Source organism: Cyanistes caeruleus, chromosome 28 (assembly GCF_971803275.1).
Source record: "Cyanistes caeruleus chromosome 28, bCyaCae1.hap1.1, whole genome shotgun sequence".
NCBI classification, from domain to species: Eukaryota; Metazoa; Chordata; class Aves; order Passeriformes; family Paridae; genus Cyanistes; species Cyanistes caeruleus.
In genome coordinates this window covers 5749005-5765440 of record NC_141728.1, presented here as the reverse complement: position 1 = coordinate 5765440, position 16436 = coordinate 5749005, and the positions used below count along the sequence as shown (strand labels likewise).

The 16436-nt window shown below is 45.0% G+C and overlaps 1 protein-coding gene across 1 annotated transcript in view; it reads right to left on the bottom strand.

The window, feature by feature from the left end:
- Nucleotides 1-253: 253 nt before the first annotated feature.
- LOC111942230 (IgGFc-binding protein-like) overlaps nt 254-16436 on the bottom strand; it is a 43161-nt gene continuing 26978 nt past the window's right edge. Inside the window, exons 5-6 of the transcript XR_015279708.1 lie at nt 1246-1335; nt 254-620 (exon numbers count right to left, since the gene is read on the bottom strand). The gene's annotated coding sequence lies outside the window, so the exon portion shown is untranslated. The remainder of the gene's footprint in view (nt 621-1245; nt 1336-16436) is intronic.

Genomic DNA, 16436 nt, shown 5'->3' with positions numbered 1-16436 from the left:
TCTAAAGCTAAAGCATTAGCCTAAGTCACACAAACATTGGTTCTAGGCTGGCTAACGGGCAAAGCTACGCTACTAATGGCAAACAAACCAAAATTCGAGCTTAACATTTGACAGAACTCCATATTTCTCTAAGGTCATCTTTTGGCAAAAGGCTCTTTCCTCAGATTTTTTAATTTTCAAGCAAATTTTTCAGCATATTCCTTTTTTTTCCAATGTTGTTCATGTACTGACCAAAGATAAGATACAGCTGTTCTGTGTATGCTAAATTTTTTATTTTTTTTTTTTACAAAATTTGGGCATCTTCTGAGTCTTTTGCAAATGCTTTATGTTCTGCTTCAAGAATAGCCAGGCAAAGGCTAATACCTTTTAAAAGGCTTTTGCCAGATGAGTTTTACAATACTCCACTGGTCTTTTTTACGCCCTTTACATTAATATAAATCCCAAGGTTCGCAGCTTTGTAAACGGAGCAAAAATAACGTCCAATGTCCTCCAGGGAAATGAAAAAATGACTGTTGGTTTACGGTCCAAATAGCTGAGACTCCAGATGTGCTGTTTAAGGTGGTGAAAGTCTATCGGCTGAAAATGTTGATCCTTAACATCGCTGAAGGTTCTTTCATATCCTGAAAAGAGGGAGTGAGTGAACAAAATTAGTAGAAACACAACATTATGATGATAGCATAAAATTTCTGTGGGAAAACTGTCTGTGTAGCTCTCGGGTGTAACTGTGTCCTGGCAGCTCTGCTTCTGGTCTTGTTTTGAGTACTAAGGCTGTAGGGTGACTTCACTGTTTACTGGGTCTCGCATATTCGGAGGCGGTCGGTGTCCGGTCAGATGAACGGGGGACTCTTTTGAACCTGTCGACAAAACGTAGGCATCTCTCGCCTTTATGTTAATGAATCGTTTAAGTTTAGCTGTGGTACGCTTAATTGTGAATTCAGATCTTATGATCTTTTCTAAATTTTTGGTGTAAATATTTCATTATTCAAAATGAATTGTGGTCTAAATTTCTAATGCGCATACTATATTAATGGAATGTTCTAAGGGCATCAATTCCTTTTGCTTTTCAAAGTAAGATATACTTCTATTGTGCATATGAATATCAAAACAAAACTATATACATAATGAATGAAAACTTAATGTAGTTAGATATTAATTAGATAATAAACATTATTAATAACATAGGTGATATATATCATATATATATATAGTAATATAGAATTACTGTTAGCCACTAAAACACTGTACCAGCATCTCGGAGTCTGTACGCAGCCGATAAACTTCAAATCGGAGGAGGACTGAATAACTGCCTTTGGAAATGATTCTCTGAGCCTGCTTCTGTTGGAATCCAAAATAAAAGCCTCTCTGAGCTCCTCAGAGAGAGAAAACAATTAAAAGATATTAAACCGTAGCTATAGAGTAAAAGTGTAAGTTTTAGTTTTAAGTAGGTAAAAATAGAGCTTAACTGCCCTAAGAGTCAGTGTTAGCTAGTGAAAAGCCTTATTACCCAGTTTAAGGTTCAGTGGTAATACCCTTTGCGGATTCAGCTTAGCGCTGGACATCATGAAAATAGAGTTGGCATTCTTCGATAAGAACAGATAGGATTATTCATGTAAAAATATAATACCCTATATGTAAGATTTAAGTAAAAAGAACATTGCTTTTGCATGTTAGAATGAAGTTTGGATTGGTGTAGAAAGTATTGCTTTAGAAGTGTGTTTTTAGCTGATTGGATGATTATGAATTTAACCTCCTGTAATGAGGATGGGAAAAAAAAACCATCCAAAGAAGAAGAGCAGCAGCACCATCGTCGTCACCGACTGCTTTTATGGCCCGGGATGACGGAATGCCATGCTGACAAGCTGCAGCTCAGAATTCGAGACTTGATGCCGAAAGTTTTTAGCAAAGACTTAAACCCTATGAACTCTTGGCTTTGAGACTGATGCTTTTATACAAGAAGTACCTTTCTAGCAACCATCAACTGCTCGTGTCTGTTTGAGACCTGGAAAATTCCCTAGAATCGTCATTGAAGCGTCGACATGTATCCGGGTGAAATGAACACCGCAAACATATCGATGAACGACAGATGCACGGGACGCTCTCGGCTTGGATCTGCGACTCTCCTGCCGCTGTCTTGACACGGCAAAGGAAAAACATGAAAGTCTCGTGACAGAGTGCAAAATATAGTGAACGCTGTTTCATGAAAACACTCGCTTCGCTACTTAAAGGTACGGATCAATTAAAGGGCAATACCAACAAAGCCCCCAGACGAGAAGCCTGGAGGGTCGGGGTTGGGTTTTTTTTGCCTCTCTTCCTTTCGGTGACTTTTGCAAGCGAACGCTGAGGCTGACAAGCCACGAGTGTCCCCCGGCAGCCCTCGCCGGGACTCGCTCCCGGACTGGTGCGGGGGGACCGGGAAAGCCACACGAGCCACGGCAGCGCCGGCACTCGGCTCTCCTGGCCCTGGACGGAGCGCGGCTCCCGGCGGGAAAGCGGCTCCTCCGGCAGGCGGGGGCAGCCCCGGCTCCGGGAGAGCCCCGCGGCGCCGGCACCGACGCGAGGGAGCCTCGGCGTCACCCGAGCCCCGCGGACATGGCGGCAGGGACCGAATCGGCTCTTCCCGTCCAGGTGCAAAGACCCGCTCCGCCTCGGCGATGCCCCGGGGAACGAATGCCGGGAATGCTCCGCCGCAAGAGATTTCCTGCTGGGCGACGAGGGGAAGCGCCCTCGAATGCGGCGGCACTGCTTGATTTTAACCCTTCGAATGCTGGAGAAGGTGGCGATTCCTGCAATTTAACCCCGGACCCTGAGACAACGTGGACTGTTTACCTCCATTTAAACTGATACAATAACAAAAAAGTAAGTTCTCCCTGTCAATTGAATCCCCTAAAATAGCAAAAAAAGGACAGGTTTTCCTCAAATCCCTCAAACAATGGGAAAAGGGAAATTTTTACCTAAATTAAAATCCTTTAGAAGCAGGGACAACAGGGCTTTCCCCTCAGCTTAAACTTTAGGATGATGAAAATGGGGGAGTTATCCTCAATTTAAATCCACAAAATGCCATCAATATTTTTTTCCCTTCCATTTAAAATGGAACTCGGGGATTCCCTAGTGACTTAGAAACCCCTAGGATCATGGAAAAGGCAGGTTTTCATTTGATCGACACCCTTAAAATCACAGGTGAAGGGGGATTCCCCCCAGTTCAAACATAGACTGAAGAGTTGCTTCCTTTAGTTTAAACTACTTTCATCCTCATCATCCCCATTTTTTCTAGGGACGCTTTGGAGGGACTGGGAAGATGAAATCAAAAGGAAAAAGAAGCAAGATCCCCCCTGCAAATCCATGCACTGGTTCACCTGCTCAGCTGCTGCTACTTGATGGAGGTTTGTCTGATACCCGCTGCTGTTGCCACTGGGTGTGAGGGCAGGGGTGGAAAGGGCTCGCTGCTCGTTCCCTGAACGCCTCATTGTCTGCACCTGATGCACTGGGGCACTCGGCTTCCCTTTATATGGCAAAGGACTCCTGTCCTCCTTCAGGTGCCCAAAGCTGAAACTAGAATTCCACCTTCAGAATTCCATGTGTCTCAGGTTTGTGACTCCCAAGTGTTAAGAATAATATGTTACATGTAATAAAGAATTGGGTAAATAAAAATTCGGAATAAGAAGTTTAAATAAAGTATGTATAATTATAACTAAATGTAAGTATGGAATAAGGAATTCTCCTCCCGGTCGAGATAGAATTCCTTTTCCAAAAACCACGAATTGCAAAAGAACCCCCCCCAGATAACAGGTTTCAGCAGACTCATCAACTCGGAGGAAAAGACAGGACACAGGCCATCACAGAAACAAAAGAACCAGCCTAAAAGTCTACCTCCAGAGAAAGGCAACGCCCGGCCGATTTCGGCCGGAGACCATCAAGCAAGACAAAAGGGACGAGCCCCAGGAAGATGGTCGTTGCCAGAATCGAACACCACACCTGCCAAACCCATACTACAGAAACTCAATCAAGAAAGACAAAGAAGAGACTACTCCTCTGAGATATCCATCGGCACCAGCCCGGATCTCTCAATCCTGCTGTGATGAAATATGTTAAAATACATACAGACTCACTTTACATTTGAGGAGACTCTGCCCGGATACTTACTGACTCAATGTTCTAGGCCAGGAAATCCATTCACCCGACAATCAGGGACATTTGGTGAATGGAAACTGGTTGGAATTCTAGCCTGGGGACATAAAATCCCTATAAAAACCCAGGCCAGAGGACCCTCAGACGTGGATTTGGGAACACCTATACCTTGCGTATAGACCCTGTCCACCCAGCGCTGCGCTGTCCATTTATTGTGGTTTTTCCTCGCTGTTTGTTGCTTTATTAATTTATAATAAATTAATCTTTGTTAATCTTTAATTTGCCGTTGCATTTATAACAGATTGGTGCCGTGACTCGGATCGGAAGAAACTGTGGGAGAATCTCGCTGTCCAGGGGGGTACCCCCGCTGATTTCAGCGGCCTGGGGAGCAGAGACCCTCCGCAGTTCGCTCCGATTGCCGAACCAAATTTAGGCTGAGGAAAAACCATAATAAAGAGGAACGGATCCAGAGAGCTCGGGAAGGCAGGAGCCTTCGGGAAAGCCGCGGCTTGGTAGCTCATAAAAAGTCATACGTGCACGAAGACGCCCTCGCAGGAAAATTGCTGTAAGTACTGTGAGGTTGAGCGGGTGATCGGGCGAGTTTGTGAGAGACGTGACCTGGTCACGAAGCGAGTGTGGACTTCAAGGCCGCGTTTCCATCCTCCCGCGAGGGAATTGGCCGGCCGCGAAGGAAGCGATTCTGTGTGAAAGTGTCTCTCTTTCCTTACTCGTAAAGCCTGAGGCTAAAGGGAGTCTCAGGGGACCGATCAAAGGGGGCTGAGAGAGGAAGGGACGTCCAGTCGAGCTCTGGAACTGGTAAACTCTCTCAGCCAAAAGATTTAGAAAGTCGGAACATCGAGAAAACCCCGGTACAGCTAACCGAGAGGTAAGTATTGGTGCGATCTAGGACTTTCAGACGAAGAAAAAGACGAACACAACGCAGAGCAGGTAAGAATCGTAAGAAAATGGGACAGAGAAAAAGTAAAACGCAGAAACTAGATAACGAGAAAAGCCCATCAGAAGAATCAAAGCAAATGCTAGACATCCCACCAGAGAGTCCTTTAGGGTGGATGTTGAGAAATTGGGAAATTTGTCCCGAGAGACGAGAAAAATCAAAGGCAAAAATGATTTATTACTGTGCCGAGATCTGGGGAGGACAAGAACTGAGAAAATGTCTCACTTGGCCAATATTGGGAACATTTGATAAATGGACGTGCAGGGAATTACTCGCACACGTAGAGAAAAAGGTCTCGCCAGACGGCGAGGAGAAAGAGTATGCCAAACTCTGGTTAAATACCAGAGTGCGGCTGTTTCCAGTGAAACAGAAAAACGAACATAAGACAGAGACCTGGGAACCCCTGGATCACTTACCCCCTCCATACCGCGGGCCAGTAGAGCCTCCGGTGATGGACCAAGTAGTACCATCAGCACCCGAGGGTTCCATGGGGCAACTAGCAGAGGCACGCTCCCCTCAACCACCGCGAGTAGTGCCAGAAACCCTCACTACCCCCCCACCTGCAGAAAACCCAGCCACCGCACCCTCTTTGGAGTCGGTGTTGACGCAAGGATGGGGCTTACCCCCTCCACAAATCCCGGTCCGGCCACCACAGCTGGGACCACCGAAAGTATCCGAAGGGAACCCTCTGAGTCATTTAGCTGCGGCAGACATCCCGCCAGCAATGAGGGGAAACCCTCCCGCAAACTCCAGTTCCCCTCCTGCAAGCAGGACTCGGTGGAAATCAAAAATAGGGAATGGAGAATGGGGAGAGACAGAAAGTGGGCACCGAATGTTCCCTCTCAGGGAAGTGCCAACCGCCCCCGGAGTAATTGGATTTGTAAACGTGCCCCTTAACTCAGGGGATGTACGAGCATTCAAAAAAGAAATGGGGCGACTGCTAGATGACCCATTTGGAGTGGCCGAAAGATTAGACGATTTTCTAGGGAGTAGTATTTACACCTATGAAGATCTCATGGCCATCCTGAGATCCCTGTTTAGCCAGGAAGAGAGAGAGATGATTAAACAGGCGGGCATCAGGGATTGGGAAAGGCGGCACCCGCAGGGAACACCCGGTGACCAAAAGTGGCCGAGCGTAAGCCCGAGTTGGAGCGCCCAGACCGAAGAAGGGAGAAGAAGCATGATGGATTTGAGGAATATCATCGTGCAAGGAATAAGAGAGGCGGTCCCCAGAGGACAGAACATTAGCAAAGTATTTGGGGAATGTCAGGGAAAGGAGGAATCCCCTACCGAATGGGTAGAAAGGCTGCGGAGAAGTCTGCAGATTTACTCCGGGACTGATCCCAGTTCTCCGGTGGGGGAGGTCCTGCTGAAAACGCAGTTTGTGGCTAAATCATGGGAGGACATTAGGAAGAAATTGGAGAAAATTGATGGATGGCAGGAGAAGAGTCTCCAAGAGCTTCTAAGGGAAGCTCAGAAGGTTTATATGAGGAGAGAAGACGAAAAACAGAAACTTCAAGCCAAAATATTAGTGGCTGCAGTAAAAGAAGTTCAAAAACACGAACAGAAACAGGGAAAGCCGATACCTAAAAAACAAAAAGGATCCCAAAAGGAGGAAACTCCTCCTCGAAAGGATCCTCCTGAGTGCTTCTACTGTAAGAAAGTAGGACACATAAAAAAGGATTGCAGGAAACGAATAAAAGATGAACAAATATTTAAAGAAGATTAGGGGGGTCTTGGGCTCTTCCAAATGGGGACAGTAACAGCAAAGGAGCCCTTGATAAAATTGAAGGTAGGTCCCCACCGCCAGGAAATGAGTTTCCTGGTTGATACCGGGGCTGAGAGAAGCACCCTGCAGAAATTGCCTATAGGGTGTGAAACGAGTAAAGAAAAAGTAATTGTAATTGGCGCAAAAGGAGATCCATTCAAAGTCTCGGTAATCAAGGAGGTGGAAATCGAGTCAGAAAATAAGATATGTTTAGGAAATTTGTTGCTTGTAGAAGAAGCCGACTACAACCTGTTGGGAAGAGATATGATTATAGCTTTAGGAATAAATATCATTGTGAAAAATTCAGAATTAGTAGTGAAGGTGTTGCATTTAACTTCAAAAGATGAAAAGGAAATTGACCCCCGAGTATGGCACTCAAAGGGGGAAGTGGGAAAATTAGATATTGCTCCCATCAAAATTGAAATTGAGAATCCAGAGAATCCGATAAGGATCCGACAATACCCCATCCCCGCCGAAGGGAGGAAGGGTTTGAAATTAATAATTGACGAGCTGCTTAAAGGAGGCACGCTCGAGCCCTGCATGTCCCCACATAACACCCCCATCCTGGCAGTAAAGAAAGCCGATGGGAACTTCCGATTGGTTCAGGACTTGAGAGCTGTAAATGCTAGAACCCGAACCAGGTTTCCGGTAGTAGCAAATCCTTACACTTTACTAAACAGACTCTCACCAGAGGATGTATGGTATAGTGTAATTGATTTAAAAGATGCTTTCTGGACATGTCCTCTAGATGAAGGGAGTAGGGATTTTTTCGCTTTCCAGTGGGAGGACCCAGATACCAATCGAAATCAGCAATTGCGGTGGACGGTCCTTCCACAAGGATTCGTTGAATCTCCGAACTTGTTCGGACAAGCCTTAGAGCAGCTACTCACCCAATTCACTCCAGAGGAAGGGACAAAACTGTTACAATATGTAGACGATTTGCTAATCGCCGGGATCACGGAAGAGCAGGTGAAGAAATGTACCATTTCCCTGCTGAATTTTCTGGGACAAAAGGGGTTGAAAGTGTCTAAATCCAAGCTGCAATTCACTGAGCCCGAAGTAAAATATCTTGGACATTGGATATCACAAGGGAAAAAGAAATTAGATCCCGAAAGGGTGATGGGAATCCTTGAACTTCCTGCCCCACAAACCAAGAGACAAATTAGGCAAGTTTTAGGGCTCATGGGATATTGCAGACAGTGGATTGAGGGATACAGTGAAAAGGTGAAATTTCTGTATGAAAGGCTAAATACAGATCGATTAAAATGGACAGGGCAAGACGAAATTAAATTTCAAGAACTAAAGAATGCCCTTGTCACTGCTCCAGTTTTAACATTACCAGACATCAGAAAAGAGTTTCAACTGTTTGTCGACATAAGTGGACAAACAGCACAAGGAGTTTTAACCCAGGAATGGGCAGAAAAGAAGAAACCTATAGGGTTTTTGTCCAAAATCCTAGATCCAGTCAGTCGGGGCTGGCCCACGTGTCTGCAAGCAATTGTGGCAGTAGCACTGTTGGTTGGGGAAGCCAAAAAGGTAACGTTTGGAGCTCCCCTGATAGTTTATACTCCACATGATGTAAGAAATATCTTACAACAAAAAGCGGAGAAATGGTTGACCGATTCAAGGCTTCTGAAATATGAAGCCATGTTAATCAGTTCGCCAGGATTGGAATTAAGGACAACCTCTGCACAAAACCCTGCGCAATTTTTGTACGGGGAACCAACGGGAAAGCTACTACATAATTGTATTGAAACAGTGGAATTACAAACTAAAGTAAGACCCGATCTGGAGGATCAGGAATTGGAAGGAGGAGAAAAATGGTTTATCGATGGTTCCTCGAGAATGATGGAGGGAAAACGTAAATCGGGTTATGCCATCATAAATGGTATAACAGGACAGACTGTAGAATCGGGTCCCCTAAAAGCAAATTGGTCAGCACAGGCTTGTGAACTTTTTGCTCTCCTAAAAGCCCTCAAAGGCTTGAAGGGAAAAAGGGGAACCATCTATACCGATTCAAGATATGCATTTGGGATAGTACATACCTTCGGGAAAATTTGGGAAGAAAGGGGTCTGATCAACACTAAAGGAAAAGGATTGGTACATGAGGAAATAATTAGACAAATTTTAGAAGCAGTCAGGGAGCCACTGGAGATATCTGTGGTTCATGTAAAAGGACACCAGACCGGACGACAATTCCATACAAGGGGAAACAATTTAGCGGATAAAGAGGCGAAAAGAGCGGCATTGTTAACCGTAAGTATTTCTGAGCTAGTCCCAAGGGAACCCCCAGAGGTTTCAGTGCTTCCTTCAGAAAAGGAGCAGGAAGACTTCAAAAAGGTAGGGGGACATTTCAAAGAGGGTAAATGGTGGTTACCTGACGGGAGGGAGTTGGTCCCGAAGGGAATAGCAAAAGGGATACTCAAAAGACTACATGCACAAACCCATTGGGGAACCAGGGCATTGGCTGAACAATTTTTAAAATTCTTCGGGTGTAAGGGAATCTTCGAGCTTGCAAAACAAGAGATACAGGGATGTGTGATATGCCAAAAGGTAAACAGAGCGAATTTTCGGCAAACCAATTGGGGAGGTCGGCCAATCTCATATCGACCATTCGAAAGAATCCAAGTGGATTTCACGGAATTACCGAAAATTGGCAGAAATAAATATTTATTGGTTATAGTAGATAAATTGACACATTGGGTAGAGGCCTTTCCCAGAGCTAAGGCCACGGCTCAAACAGTGTCTAAAATTCTACTGGAGGAAATAATTCCTAGGTATGGTATTGTAGACCATATTGATTCGGATCAGGGTACACATTTCACCTCAAAAATTATCAAACAGTTGTCCGATGCGTTAGGGATCAGATGGCAATATCATACTCCTTGGCACCCTCAGAGCTCGGGGCAAGTGGAAAGAATGAATCAGACATTGAAGTCACAAATATCCAAATTGACAATTGAAACAAAAATGTCCTGGGTCAAATGTCTCCCCTTGGCATTGTTGAATATAAGAACCATGCCGAACTCAGAAACAGGACTATCCCCCTTTGAAATGTTGTATGGAATGCCGTACAAGCATGGTATGCCGGTTGAACATCCTCAAACAGAGGATGTTCAACTCCAACCTTATCTCATTTCTATAAATAAAAACTTACAGGAGTTAAGGAGAAGAGGATTGATTCCTCAAAGCAGCACGTTGGGATTTCCGATCCACCAAATTCAACCAGGGGACAAGGTACTGATCAAAGTGTGGAAAGAGCAACCCCTCAGTCCCCACTGGGAAGGACCATTCCTCGTCCTCCTGACTACAGACACCGCGGTTCGCACAGCTGAAAAGGGCTGGACACACTCTTCCCGAGTGAAGAAAGTTTCGGTTCGCGACTCCCCCGAGTGGAAAATTGTAACCCCTCCGGGAGATTTGAAAATCAGGCTTCAGCGGAACAACCAATGAGCAACGAAGACAGGATAAGTTGCACCAATTTTGAATGTTATTGTTTTCCTTTTGTACATTTTAAGTGTGCATATTGTAAACAAACGTGGGTGACTCATTGTTTGGGAGGGCAAAAACCGAAAGGGTTGTGTGCCGCGTGTTACAAAGAGGAATTAGAACAGACCAACCTTTTTCTAGCACTTGCTACCCGGGTGGGTATCTTGGAACTCGACTCTCCTGAGTGGTTCCGATTTTTTCAAAAAGGATTACGAGGCCATTTGGACTGTAAGGCGGAACCTCTAATAATAGAGTGCCGCCGGAACGTAAAAGTACCGTGCAGGAGCGGCACGATCAAGGCATCTCGGTGGGCAACCTTTAAAAGGAGGTTTGCCATCAGAACGTCAAGGGCCCCTGAAGACAGTCCTTGCTGCCAAGAAGATGGTTATCCCCGCCGTATGTTCCTATACGGGCGGAGGGAATGGCAGAGGGATGCGATTGTGGGGAATCCTGACGATCCTGAACCTAGCCATGTGCTGGACCGAGAGAACGGGCCCCGAGGCGTCTCCGGGGACGACCTCCCTGGGGAAGTGTGAGCAGTGCCCAACTGTCTCGCGAACCGAGCCATGGATTGCCTGCCCTCCGGAGTTGCACGCAGGAGAATGTTGGGCAAACGGTACCCAAATGGACCTGTGTAAGCGGGAAGGAAAAATTTGGTGCTCCACCCCGGGGATAGGTACTGGAAAAAGGCAACCCCATAACACAGGGGAAAAAGAGGTCCAAGCGACCCACCTACGAAATAAGAGAGATATAGGAGGGATTTCCCCAATCTCGGTCTGCGGGCAGTGTAATAAAACTGTCTGGATTGGAGGAAAGAAACAGTCAACGTTCATTGCGTACCACAGAGTCAACCCCTTGTGTTACAATAAAGCAAACTTAAAATATTGTGCCATGGGGGGGAAATTGTACTGGGAAGGGAAGAACCTGAAACATGAAACAAAAGTGTCATTCAGTAATGAACCGATAGTTTTAGATTTACTGAAAAATGACGATGATAGAGTGTGTCTGCAGTTTGATCAGGTGATCTGTTTCGCAAAAGACGAGGATGGTTCAGACCCCGAAAATAAAATAAAACAATTAACTCTTGAACTAAAAAGGCAGGAAATGGAAAATAAGAAAAAAAGACTCGAACAGGAGAGGTTAAACTCTCTCAGTGAACAATACGAACAACTAGAAAAACAATACGATAATTGGAAGCTACCTAGCCCTAATCAGAATCTATTCATAGATCTGATGCAGGAAATAGCTACCGAATTGGGATTGACTAACTGTTGGATATGTGGTGGCCTGAAATCAGCCGAAAGATGGCCATGGAAGGGAGAAGGATTAACCCCAGAACAATTACTTAAGTGGACAGGATTAAAATTATCCAAAACAACCCGGCGACCAGAGGGGTGGGTAATTGACAAGAGGATCATTGGAACTTTTTGTGTCAGTCGGGAAGGAAGGGAATTCACCGAGCTAGTTGGTTACACCCCGTGTGTAAAAACTCTCTCGGTAAATTCAGATAAAAAGACAAAAATTTGGCAGCCGGAATCACCCGAGGGCTATTGGAGCCAATCTCGGGAAAATAATTGCGAATGGATAGATCTAATTGGTCTATGTTGGAACAAACAGGACGGGGCAAATCCCTTCCATGCCTTTCTTGGCCTGAGGGAATATTGGGAGGACCCGGAAAAACTTAACAGAGATTGGAAGGCACCGGATGGGATTTACTGGATATGCGGGAAAAAAGCATACAGTGAATTGCCCAGAAATTGGAAAGGGTCATGCACACTCGGAATAATTCGGCCTTTCTTCTTTACACTACCTAAAGATGAAAGCAGGTCTTTAGGTGCTCCCCTCTTTGAAACCCTAGCCCGACAAAAGAGGGAATTGAAACGAGAACTACCAATAGCCGGAGGTAACCACCAGTGGAAGGGGGAGGAATGGCCCGCCGAAAGAATCATACAATATTATGGACCGGCAACATGGGCAAATGATGGCAGCTGGGGATACAGGACCCCAATCTACCTCCTTAATCGGCTCATTCGGTTACAGGCTGTGGTAGAAGTTGTTTCAAATCACACTTCAGAAGCCCTGGAACTCCTAGCAAAACAACATTCTCAGATGAGAGCTTTTGTCTACCAAAACAGACTCGCTCTCGACTATTTGCTAGCTGAGGAGGGAGGAGTGTGTGGCAGATATAACGAGTCAGAGTGTTGCATGGAGATAGATGACTTCGGAGAAACTATAAAGGGTCTAGCCGCTGAAATAAAGAAAGTAGCCCATGTACCCGTCCAGAAGTGGAATTCGATTCTCCAAGCCTCTTGGTGGGATCAAATTTTTGGGCAAGGGGCATGGTGGAAAAAGCTAGTATTCTTTATAGGATGTTCTATTGCCGGAGTCATCTTCCTACCCTGCCTGATTCCTTGTCTGATCAGACTGATACATTCTGTCGTTCAAGGAATGCAGATTGCCTCTCTCCCAATAGACCCAGAAAAGGCACAGGGAAACACTACCCTTCTTTCAAAAAATCATGAAGTTAGAGGAAGAAAAAGAGAATAGAAATGCGGTTAAGGCATTGAGGGAATTTGAAAATAAACATATGTTGTCCACAGAAAATATAGAAGAATTAGACCAAGAGGAAAACGACATTATTTAACCTGATATTCCTCTGAAAAAGTATGAAAACACGAATTTTTAATGTGTTCAAATTATTAGGTGGGGGACTGTAATAAAGAATTGGGTAAATAAAAATTCGGAATAAGAAGTTTAAATAAAGTATGTATAATTATAACTAAATGTAAGTATGGAATAAGGAATTCTCCTCCCGGTCGAGATAGAATTCCTTTTCCAAAAACCACGAATTGCAAAAGAACCCCCCCCAGATAACAGGTTTCAGCAGACTCATCAACTCGGAGGAAAAGACAGGACACAGGCCATCACAGAAACAAAAGAACCAGCCTAAAAGTCTACCTCCAGAGAAAGGCAACGCCCGGCCGATTTCGGCCGGAGACCATCAAGCAAGACAAAAGGGACGAGCCCCAGGAAGATGGTCGTTGCCAGAATCGAACACCACACCTGCCAAACCCATACTACAGAAACTCAATCAAGAAAGACAAAGAAGAGACTACTCCTCTGAGATATCCATCGGCACCAGCCCGGATCTCTCAATCCTGCTGTGATGAAATATGTTAAAATACATACAGACTCACTTTACATTTGAGGAGACTCTGCCCGGATACTTACTGACTCAATGTTCTAGGCCAGGAAATCCATTCACCCGACAATCAGGGACATTTGGTGAATGGAAACTGGTTGGAATTCTAGCCTGGGGACATAAAATCCCTATAAAAACCCAGGCCAGAGGACCCTCAGACGTGGATTTGGGAACACCTATACCTTGCGTATAGACCCTGTCCACCCAGCGCTGCGCTGTCCATTTATTGTGGTTTTTTCCTCACTGTTTGTTGCTTTATTAATTTATAATAAATTAATCTTTGTTAATCTTTAATTTGCCGTTGCATTTATAACATTACAGTTGCTGTTTGTAAACTCCTTACTTACCTTGTACCCTGGTCCCAGGATATTGTTAAGAATAATACGTTCCAGTTGCTGTTTGTAAACTCCTTACTTACCTTGTACCCCTGTCCCAGGTTTACTTACCTTGTACCCCTGTCGCAAATTGCTGTACCCCATATTTTTGTTCCTTGTTCAGCCAGGCCCTGCCCCCTCTCCCAAGTTGCTGTACCCTGTGTTTCTTGTTCTGTGTTCAGCCAGGCACTGCCCCCACTGCTCCGAGACTCCCACATGGCAACATTGTATCCCTTTCCCGAGTTGCTGTACCGTCCTGAGGAGGAGGATGACATACTGACTTTTATGCAAACGAGAGAGACCAGAGACTTATGGGATGCACCCAGACTGGAAAAGACCCCAAAACAACGAGCCACGCAAAAGGGAAGGAATAGAACCAGCACCATCTAACAAGGAAGACCCAGAGGAGTCCCCTGACTTCTTTCCAGAGGCCGACGTAACCTCGAGGAGACTCGACTGGGATGACAGCCTAGACTACGAGCCTGAAAGAACGAGTCTTCCCGGGGACTCCTGTGAGGAAGGAAGGCCCAGCTCTGCCCTAGTGACAGAGCTGCACGGATCCTCCTCTTCTGCGGTGTCCAGTGGGAGCAGTGGCGGTGTGCGCGACCCCTCGGGCCCCCCACCCCAGAGCTGTGCTGCTTAATAAAGGCCTTTTTAAAAGGAGCTGGTCTCCTGGCCCGTTTATCACACAAGGAATTATTCCCCAGCAATCATTCAATCATGAATTTTTCCTCTGCAATCATTACTGCCTTGGCCTTCTGTGGATGTGTTTCAAACACTCATTGAGAGCTGAGGAGCCGAGTTGGCTTGTTTATGACTTAGCTGACAAGCCCAGGCTAGATCCAAACACCCAGAATTACAGCGAAATATTATTGCAGTTTAGAAAGAGGCCTCTTCCGTGTGACTCGGTCCTTTGCCGCATGTCCCTGGAGATTTACTCCATCCTTTCTTCCCAACGACACCTCTTCAGCGGCACGCCTCTCACGGACGCAGACCGAACGGAATTCTACTACGATTGTTGCCTGTTGGAGTCTGGAATACAGAGTGTGTGTCCTTGTTTCTGATACTTAGTTACAAGACCTAGAAAAACATTGAATTTCATATAATATGAAATTTATGAGCATGTTTTCATGGTGATACATGAAAACAAATATTAAAGTTAGATAGAAAAAGCTAAAAATCTAAGTGTGTAGATTAGAAAGTTTTTTAAATCACTGGGTGAAAAAGTAAGTTTAGAGAACAGGAGACAGACAAGATGGAGGATTTAGGGTGTTGTCCCTTGTCCCTTCTTCTTTCTTCTTCATGTTCTTCTCCTATAGGTTTTTGGGTAATAGTAAGTGATTTGATAGAAAATGCTGCAGTGCATCACAGAGGTGATGGGTCATTGGGTCATTAAGAAAAATAATATACGTGTCTATTGTTAATTGGGTAAAAATAGGTATAAAGATAAAAGAACTGCGTAGTTTGGGGCCATTTTGTTCATCAGACACGAAGTGTGCCACAAGGCCTTGTTTGTACCATCAGAAAAAAGAAAGAAATGTGCCAAATTGCAAAGATTAACTTTGGAACCAGCCTGAAGAGATCGGTCAAGTTTTATGATCACCTGTTAATAAACACAAGAAACAAGATTCTAACGAGCTCGGGAGTTTTCTTCGAATAATAAGGACTGAGAGAACTGGGACTCGCCACGAGGGAGGATCCCAGAAGAATTCAGCCCAAAGGAGGCTGAGAGACTAGAGAAAAGTTATATCCACAGAGAATTCAGCCCAAAGGAGGCAAGGAGAGAGAAATTACAAATGGTGCCCCGTGTTTGTGCTATAAAAACTCACAGAAGCTTCAATCAACACCTGCAGGATCACAACAATCAGTTCCTGAAAGAAATCTGTGTGGAGAAAAACATCTGCTATCACATTCCGAAATTTCAAGGGCCCTAATCTCGGAACATTGGATTCTGCTGGTCACTAATCTGAAGATAGCCAGGTCTGGTAAGCTGTATACAGTCTAGATAATGGGATTGAGTATTTCTAAAGAGAGATTGTTTAAACCCAGGATATGAAGGAAAATATAAATATGAGGTTTAAAGAGTTATGAGCCCCGGGAATGTGAGGAGATGAACTGCCCTTTCTGAAAGCACGAGAAACCCAGAAAATTCCCCAGCGGCACGGTCACCCCTGCCCCCGTCCCTTCAGAGAACGTGGGGCGGACGAGGGAGGAATGCGAGGGAAAACTGAACACCGGGAAGCTTGTGTTACTTCAGAAAGCAGAGTTAGCAGTTTGTTATGTTGTTGGAGGTTAAAGAATTGCATGGAGAGACATGATAGTTTATATAGAATCTTTTTGGAATTACTACAGTCAGAAGAAATCGCGGGGGGGGATGGAAAAAAAAAAAAAAAAAAAAAGTTAGAAAAGTTCCACGCTGTTTCTGAAACCACGCCTTTAGAACAGCCCCCTACCCTGCACCCTCCATGCACGTCAGAGCCAGAGTGAGGGAGGGAGTTTACCCCGCCCTCTGACGAATTTAAT